Below are 7,979 nucleotides of genomic sequence, written 5' to 3' on the forward strand. Positions count from 1 at the left end.
AAATGGGAACTCTGGATTAATATATTTGATTATCCATTTGTTTTTTTACTTGTTTATCCATGGTATCTTCAGAAGACTTGTTCAACACCATCTTCAAACTCCAACTCCTATTTCCATAGAGTGTCACAAGGAAAACCAATGTTTGCATAATTCTGATCATTCTAAATGTAGGCAATCCTAGAATTTGAATTTTCCAAGGTCTTCATGGTTACTTTACCTAGTGCTAATCTGTAGCATATTTCTTGACTGTTTTCCTATTGATTATTAATAGTTGGTGTCAAAGGTAGCAGCTATAGCTCATTGCCAATTTTAAGACCGATTACTGCACTTGCTGTCATTTCTTGGGTCTTCTTTATATTTTATTTTATTTTTTCACTGGACACCTTGACTTTCATTATTAGACTTGCAGCTCATCTGGATTTTCAGTTTAGTGTCATCAGCATATCATACTAATGAAGTCCCCCCCAATTTTAAAACCATGGTCACTTTCTTCCAACTGTCATCAATATATAGTATATTCCACATACAGGTTGAATAAATAGGGAAGGGTATACAGCAGTAGTGGTATTCACTTACCTTTGCTACCGGTTCGGAACTGGGAATGCATGTGCCACCTGTTCAATGTGCAGAGCCTTCTGCACATGCACAGAGTGTCCGTGATGACATCTGGGTGGATGGGTGGAGTCTCCCACCACCACTGCTACTAGTTCATCCGAACCAGGTAGAACTGGTAGAATCCCACCACTGGTACACAGCCCTGACTGTATTTTACCATCCTGGAGCCAGCCTGTTTCACTACGTTCTACCTATTCTGTAACATTTAGCATGATGACAATGAGATGTTCAAGAATTCCAATTTGTCTATATGCATCTTCCTATATTTCTACCATTAAATATAGGTCCCTTCTTGCTTTAGCTGGGCAAGTGGGATGACTTTCATGCCTTGGGTGACCCTTCTGGAAATATAAATTATTTAGCATATACTCACACTGTTCATCCCACCCAGAAGTACCCTCCACCCAGAAGTACCCTTTTAACAGAAAAGTTATCCCAATGCGATTGGGGTGGGGAGATGGCAGGGGTGAAATTCAGCCGATTCGGGTGAACTAGTAGTGGCTGCTGTGGGAGGTTAATGGAAATTTCATGTGTTTGTGTATGACTTACATATCTGGGCTGCAAAGAGCATAACAATCATCAGATGAAAGTAAAAGATTATTGGTTCCTGTTTAATACTATCTGGATTTTTGCAGCCTATATGGCAAATCATGGTGTACATAGAAGCTCAATGCTGGCAAATATAATAAATCATGATAGTACAAGTTATATATTTGTACAGATGCACAATTTAAAAGCCATTAAGAAGCTCAGAAAAGGAAAAGAAATTTTCAGAAGTAGAGGAATATAAAATAACTATTAATTCAACGTAGCTGCTAAGGTCTGTAATCCATTCTCCACAGTATATTTTAGTGGTTAATATCCTCTAATCCCTTACTAATCCAGTCTGGCCTTCCTGTTAGACATAGTAAGTGGAGCCTCAGAAAACCAGAAAGTTCTAGATTACATATTGCTCCCTCCCTCCCTCCCTCCCTCTGGTATGTGCTTGTGAGATTCTTTTTTCCTCAACTGCCCTCTTAAAATTGAGGAAGGGCTATTTATTTTGCTACCTTGACTAACAAAATAGCTTAAATTATGTTTGCCCTCATTATTGCTTAATGCTTCTAGCAACCCTGTCTAGCATGCCCAACAATGATGACGTGAGTTAAGTTCAGCAATATCTGGAAAGTATAGTTGGACAACATTTGGAGAGATTTGTTCCCCAATCTTGTTATTGTTGATGCAGAAGTTTGCTGACCAGAGACCCTTAATTTAGGAATATTGTCAGCCTTGTGAGATAAAGCAGACAAGGTATACCAACTCTTGTTTACAATAAGGTTACATTACCAGAATCTTGCAAGTCAAAAATTATATTTCTCCCCTGTAACCTGTACAGCCCATGCCAGTTAATTATCTAGCTACTTTGAACATGTTGCAGTTGATCTTTAGGATCTTAAGTATGTCACATCCCAGTATTGGTGCCAGGTGTGATGATATGCAAATAATATGAATTACAGTATGTAACAATGATGTCATGATGCCTCCTGTGAATGCCTATGGGACCCAATTATCTCCCCCCACCTTATTTTATATCTACCATATTCACATTTTACAAAGGATTTTTTTTTATTGCACTATAGTTTGCTAGTGTTCACTTAATAACAGTAACCTGCAGTTGCATAAATTATACTGGTTACTGGTTTTCTTCCTGATCCAATTCAAGATGATGAATTTTAAAGCCCTTTATGGCATAGGACCGGGCCACCTGAGAAAGTGTCTCATTAAAATGGAATTGGCTTGCTCCTCTCACTCAGGCAGGAGAAGCATGCTGTGGACCTCATCAGTCAAGCAATTTTGGCTGGTGTGGTCCAAAAGAGCCTTTTCTGTCATGGGACCTTTGTGGTAAGATCCACCCTATTGGCCTTTCAAAGGGGTCTACAAACCTGATTCTACAAATTGGTTTGGGGACCCATTGGGGACATTTCTTACTGGAGGTGGGTATTAGACTAAGAAGATCCCATCTCTACCTGTTTATATGGTTCTTAACACTTGATTTTAGTAAATTTTTATTTTATATTTTAATATTTTCACATTTTGTCATCTTGTTTTAATGATGTTGTAAGCCACTCAGAATCACCTGACAGTGAGATATGGTAAGTAGCATGTACATTTAATAGATGAAATAAAATAAAATAAATAAATAATGCAGGTATGAGCATTCTCTGTTGTGGTACACAAATCTTCTCCCTGAAATTTAGTTGATAAGCAATGGAGATAATTTCCACTGATAATGAAGACAGACCTCTTTGTCCTAATAGTAGAATTGCCTAGAATCACTAGTGATACTCAATATTGTTCAGTTTATTGTTTACAAAAAGCTAAAACTGCGATTTTACTGTAAACCACTTAGAGATTGCTTTAATGAAAATTAAAAGTGGTATATAGATTCCTTTAATGAAACTCTCACTACCAACACAACAAGGAACAGAAGAGAAATAATTGAATCTGAAGGACATCTGACATTTAAAAAAAAAAGTATATTAGAAACAAAGATCGCATTTTCATTGATGAGTTAAAAACTGGAAATTAAAACTTCTTTAACTAAAGGCCTTTGTGAATAGATCTTCTTGACTTGAATCAAAACTTCTATACGGTTTTATTGTTTACCTTCATTTTCCAGAAGCTTTCTGCAGTTCAAACCAGGCCAGGAGCAAATAAAATGCCTAATTTACCAAGATTATAGACTCCAGCAGAATCCACTGTTAATAATTACCTAGTAACTTCTTCCCTCTTATTGATTTCTTTTGTTCAAAGGACATTCAGATGTGTCAAGGAATCTGTTGAAAGCCCATCCTTTTATGCAGCTTGGCATTCTACAGTGAAAAGTTTAATCTAAATAAGGATAGGGATCATTGTTATTTTCTTCTTGGACAAGGGCTATGCATTTACAGTTGTGGGCAGGCATATAGAAAATTGTCTTAAGATTTGTGAAGAATGTTATCAGATCCCTGGCAAGAGTATGGTGATTCATAAATAAGGCAATTTGGAGAAATTTGAATTTTGACTGGTGAGGTCCAGGAAAAGAGCCTTCTCTGCCATTACTCTCATCCTGTGGAATACCCTCACTCCAGAGGTGAGGCAAACCCCCCCACCCCCAATTCTCCTGGCTTTTTGAAAGCCTTTGAAAACCTGGCATTGAGCATGCAACATGGCATGGACTTGGTTAGCACCTTGAAGGATATCTCTCCACCTTTTAAACTATTAAACTCCACCTTTTAAACTATTATCTAATCCTTGTTTTAATTAGCTCATTTTACTGAAAATTATTTTTGTATGGGTTTTCTGTTACTATGGTTTTAATTCTACAGTGCCCAGAGTGGGATGGGGAGTCTCTCTAAGTGTGATAGATAAATAAATAACTGCTGGATTTGTGTTGATTCAAATGGGAAGTCAGCAATGTAGAAACTCCAATGAAATTGGAGTTCTTTTAGTTCTCACATGTAAGCAAATGTTTATTGTTAATGGACAAGCAACTAGAAAGGAACCATGTAAAATTATTTTTATATACGATTACTGCTACAAAACCAGTGGTGAAATCCATTTTTTTTTCACTACTGGTTCTGTGGGGGTGGCTTGGTGGGAGTGGTGTGGCTTGGTGGGCATGGCAGGGGAAGAATACTGCAAAATCTCCATTTCCACCCCACTCCAGAGGAATGATACTGCAAAATCCCATTCCCTCCCCACTCCTGGGGGAACGGATATTGCAAAATCTCCATACTCCACCGTGGTATTTGCCAGTTCTCTGAACTACTCAAAATTTCCGCTACCGGTTCTCCGGAACCTGTCAGAACCTGCTGGATTTCACCACTGCTATAGACTAACACTCAAAGTTTATGGAACAAACAGGGTGAACTTGAAATACTAGTACACGGGGGCAAATATGATACACATGCATGCTTGCTTTCTATTCCATTTTATAGGATAAACGTTCCAATTAAGGAGAAGGTGGAGTTGTTTTGATCCTTCCCAGGCAACTCCAAATCTCCATCTGTCAGGAGGGAAAAGAAATATCTGGGCGTTGAGTTGATTCTTCCTAATTACAAATGGACATAAAAGTGGATATAACAATATGAACAGTATGAATGACCCAGTGAAATTGGCCTGTAATGTTTATGATGCTGCCAAATTTATGCCACCTTGTAAAAAAAAAAAAACATGAATTGCTGTTTGTATCATCCACACTCAGAGGTATGAAGGGAAAAAAAATAGTCATATAGAGAAGAACTGAATTTGGTTTGGAAAGTTAAACAGCATAATCACTACCTATACTGATGACCACTCATCATCAGGGAATACTAGTATATACTACCCTTTTTTAATCCATTGAAAGATTTTCAATGATGCAGGCTGTTCTACTGAGCTTTGTTCCTTGGAAGGTCCAAATTTCAAAACAGAGATTGTTCCCAACAACCTTTGGAGTGACCAGGAGAAGGAAAACATGAATACAGACTGAAAAAAGCAACACCTGATGTAATTCGAACCCCAGGTGTAATTCCTGAGGGCCTTCTCCTAAAACAGCAATTGCATCTGATTGCTCCCCAAGCTTCATGATATTAGTATCACAAGCTACACTGAATGTCCCTGCTTGGGGTAACAAGCACTGTCTATTTGCATAAGAAAGCCAATTCAGTACCTAGATTTGCAAATATGATATGTTTTTTTTTTAATAGCAGGAAAGATGGTATATTGTTCCTATCCCGCTCCCCCCAAAAAAAGGAAAAAAGAAAGAAAAAAATCTCAGCATTTCTGGGGCAATAATTAATCCACTGTGGGACAAGAATTAATTATTCACAACAATTAAGGCAGTAGCTATGGTGATAATAATGTAAATGTAAATGAATCATTTAGCTCTGTTCCGGTCTATATCAAACTTGTATAAAACAGGACGTACTCAAGGGCAGGCTTCAAAAATTTTAGCAAGGGGTTCTCTGCCTGGTAGCTGTATGGGCATGGTCATTGTGGGCATGGGCTAGTCAGCCTCCTGCATCATGGTGTGGGGGGGTGTTTTTGCCCTCCCTGGGCTCTGGAGGCTTTCCTCGAGCCTCTGGGAGGGCAAAAATGGCCTCCCCAGGCTCCAGAGGTACTCTGGAGGCCAAAAATGGACTTTCCCAAACTTCTGGTAGGCCCATTTTCGCCCTCCCTAAGCCTCCATGTGCGCTCTGCACTTACCTGCATCCAAAACCAGGAGGGGTGGGATGGAGTGGGCAGGGCCAGCCAGGAGTAGGATTTGGGGGTTCTCCAAACTGCCCAGAATCTTAGCTAGAGGTTCTCCTGAACCCCTGTGAACCCCCAGCAGCCTACCCCTGGACTTACTAGATACAAGCTGTAGAATTCCAGATGGCAGCTAGATTGGAAAGTTTAGTAACAGATTTGTTTAACAATTATTGAAGCAACTGCAAGAATCCTTCTTAGGAGATATTCAAGGGAGCCACTCTAACTCAGCTTCTCTTGTTAGAAAAGAAGTTTCTAGAGACAAACGTTAAAAGATAATAGAGTTTTCTTTATGTCTTTGTTAACATTTAGTAGAAATCTAGTTTTATGCAGCCCATATTATCGCACTGAAATTATTGACTGGATTAAACTTCACAATAGATGGGCTGTGATAAATTGGGCGCCACAAATTATATAGGGCAATGGATAACTGTAGCATTGTTTGAGAAATCTGGCATATGATTGTGAACATGTATTCAAAATTACCTAGAGTATCTTATTTCTTTTGGTTAGCATCATTTTTCTGTCAAGTTGTTGAATAAAAAACAATTTTCTTTTGTTAGAGTTTGATGGCAGTTTCATAAAAGTGGGCTTGTTTTATATGCTTGCTCTCTTGCTATTCTTTTTTAACAGAAATGTAATACTGCAGCCAAATTGGCATCATGATTGGAACAGCTGTTAACTATAACAGTAAACAAGACTTTGAATTGATCTGTGGTTTCTAATTTTGTGTTTAAAAGTGGTAGATTAAAAGAAACGATTGTAGTTACCTTTCTTATTATGGGAAATTCATTCTCCTATAGATGTTAGCACAGTAAGCCTTATGGTAGATTTCTGGGGCTATCATTCAGTAAGTATCTGAAGGCCACAGTTTAACTATCTCTGCTGAACGGTCTTAACAAATGAAAAATAGGCAACATGGGTTTGAGCAAATCTCTCCATTCTATTATTTTGTTTCTATAGACAAGGTAACTGTCTTAATTTTCCTCCTAAGCAACAATCCATGGGTTTTTTCTGCTCAGGAATTACTTTTAAGATTCTGATTTAGGTACTGTATTTTTTGGAGTATAAGTCACTTTGGACTATAAGATGCACTTAGTTTTTTGGGGAGGAAAACAAGGAAAAAATCCTGTCTCTGCATCCCAGCATTCATCCAGTATTCATCTGGCCCATTCACCACAGCCCATTCGCCGCCATGGCCCGTTCACCATGGCCTGTTCGCTGCTGCTGTGGCCCATTCACTGCCACCCATTTGCCACCACCTGTTTGCTGCTACTGTGGCCCATTTGGTGTGGCCTGTTCAGGATGGCCCATTCACTGCTGCTACCACTGCCCATTTGCCATGGCCTGTTTGCCACTGACGTGGCCCATTTGCTGCCGCTACAGTCTGTTTGCCACTACCACAGCCTGTTCATCGCCATGGCTGTGGCCCATTCTAGAACAGCTGATCAGTGCTGCACCAACTCCCCTGTACCACACACACACACACACACACACACACAAGTTTGTGAGCTATGTACAACTTCTGGGCTGCACTTCATATATCTCTGATTTATGTTGTTCCTTATGTTTCCTGCCAAGATGCCAGACTTTCCATTCTTCATATTATTACAGAGATGCTGTTACAAACCTAGGTCTTGAACAACTTGTAACTAACAATACAAGACTCAACAACTGCCTTGATCTCATCTTCTGCAACAATTCCAACTCAATTTATGGACTACAAATTAAAGAACCTTTTTCCAACAGTGACCACTGCATGATTGATTTTCGTCTCAATATACATCCATACTTAGATCGCAATAACAATAGTATTCCCAGCTACAACTTCAAAAAAGCCAACTACGATTTTATAAACAACGATCTTTCATTTCTAGACTGGCAAAATCTGTTTGCAACCTGCACAACCGCTGAAGACCACTATAGAGTTTTCCTACTTGAAATCAATAAAGTCATTAAACTATATGTACCACAAATGACCACCATGACCAGGAAAAGCAAACTACCCATATCAGTAAAAAAGCTTCAATCAAAAAAAAATCCCTCTGGAAAAGAAACAAAAAAAGGCTATGTAGCAAATTTCAAAAACCGCTACAAAAATATATGCAACCAAA

Source organism: Ahaetulla prasina, chromosome 3 (genome assembly GCF_028640845.1).
Source record: "Ahaetulla prasina isolate Xishuangbanna chromosome 3, ASM2864084v1, whole genome shotgun sequence".
NCBI lineage: Eukaryota > Metazoa > Chordata > Lepidosauria > Squamata > Colubridae > Ahaetulla > Ahaetulla prasina.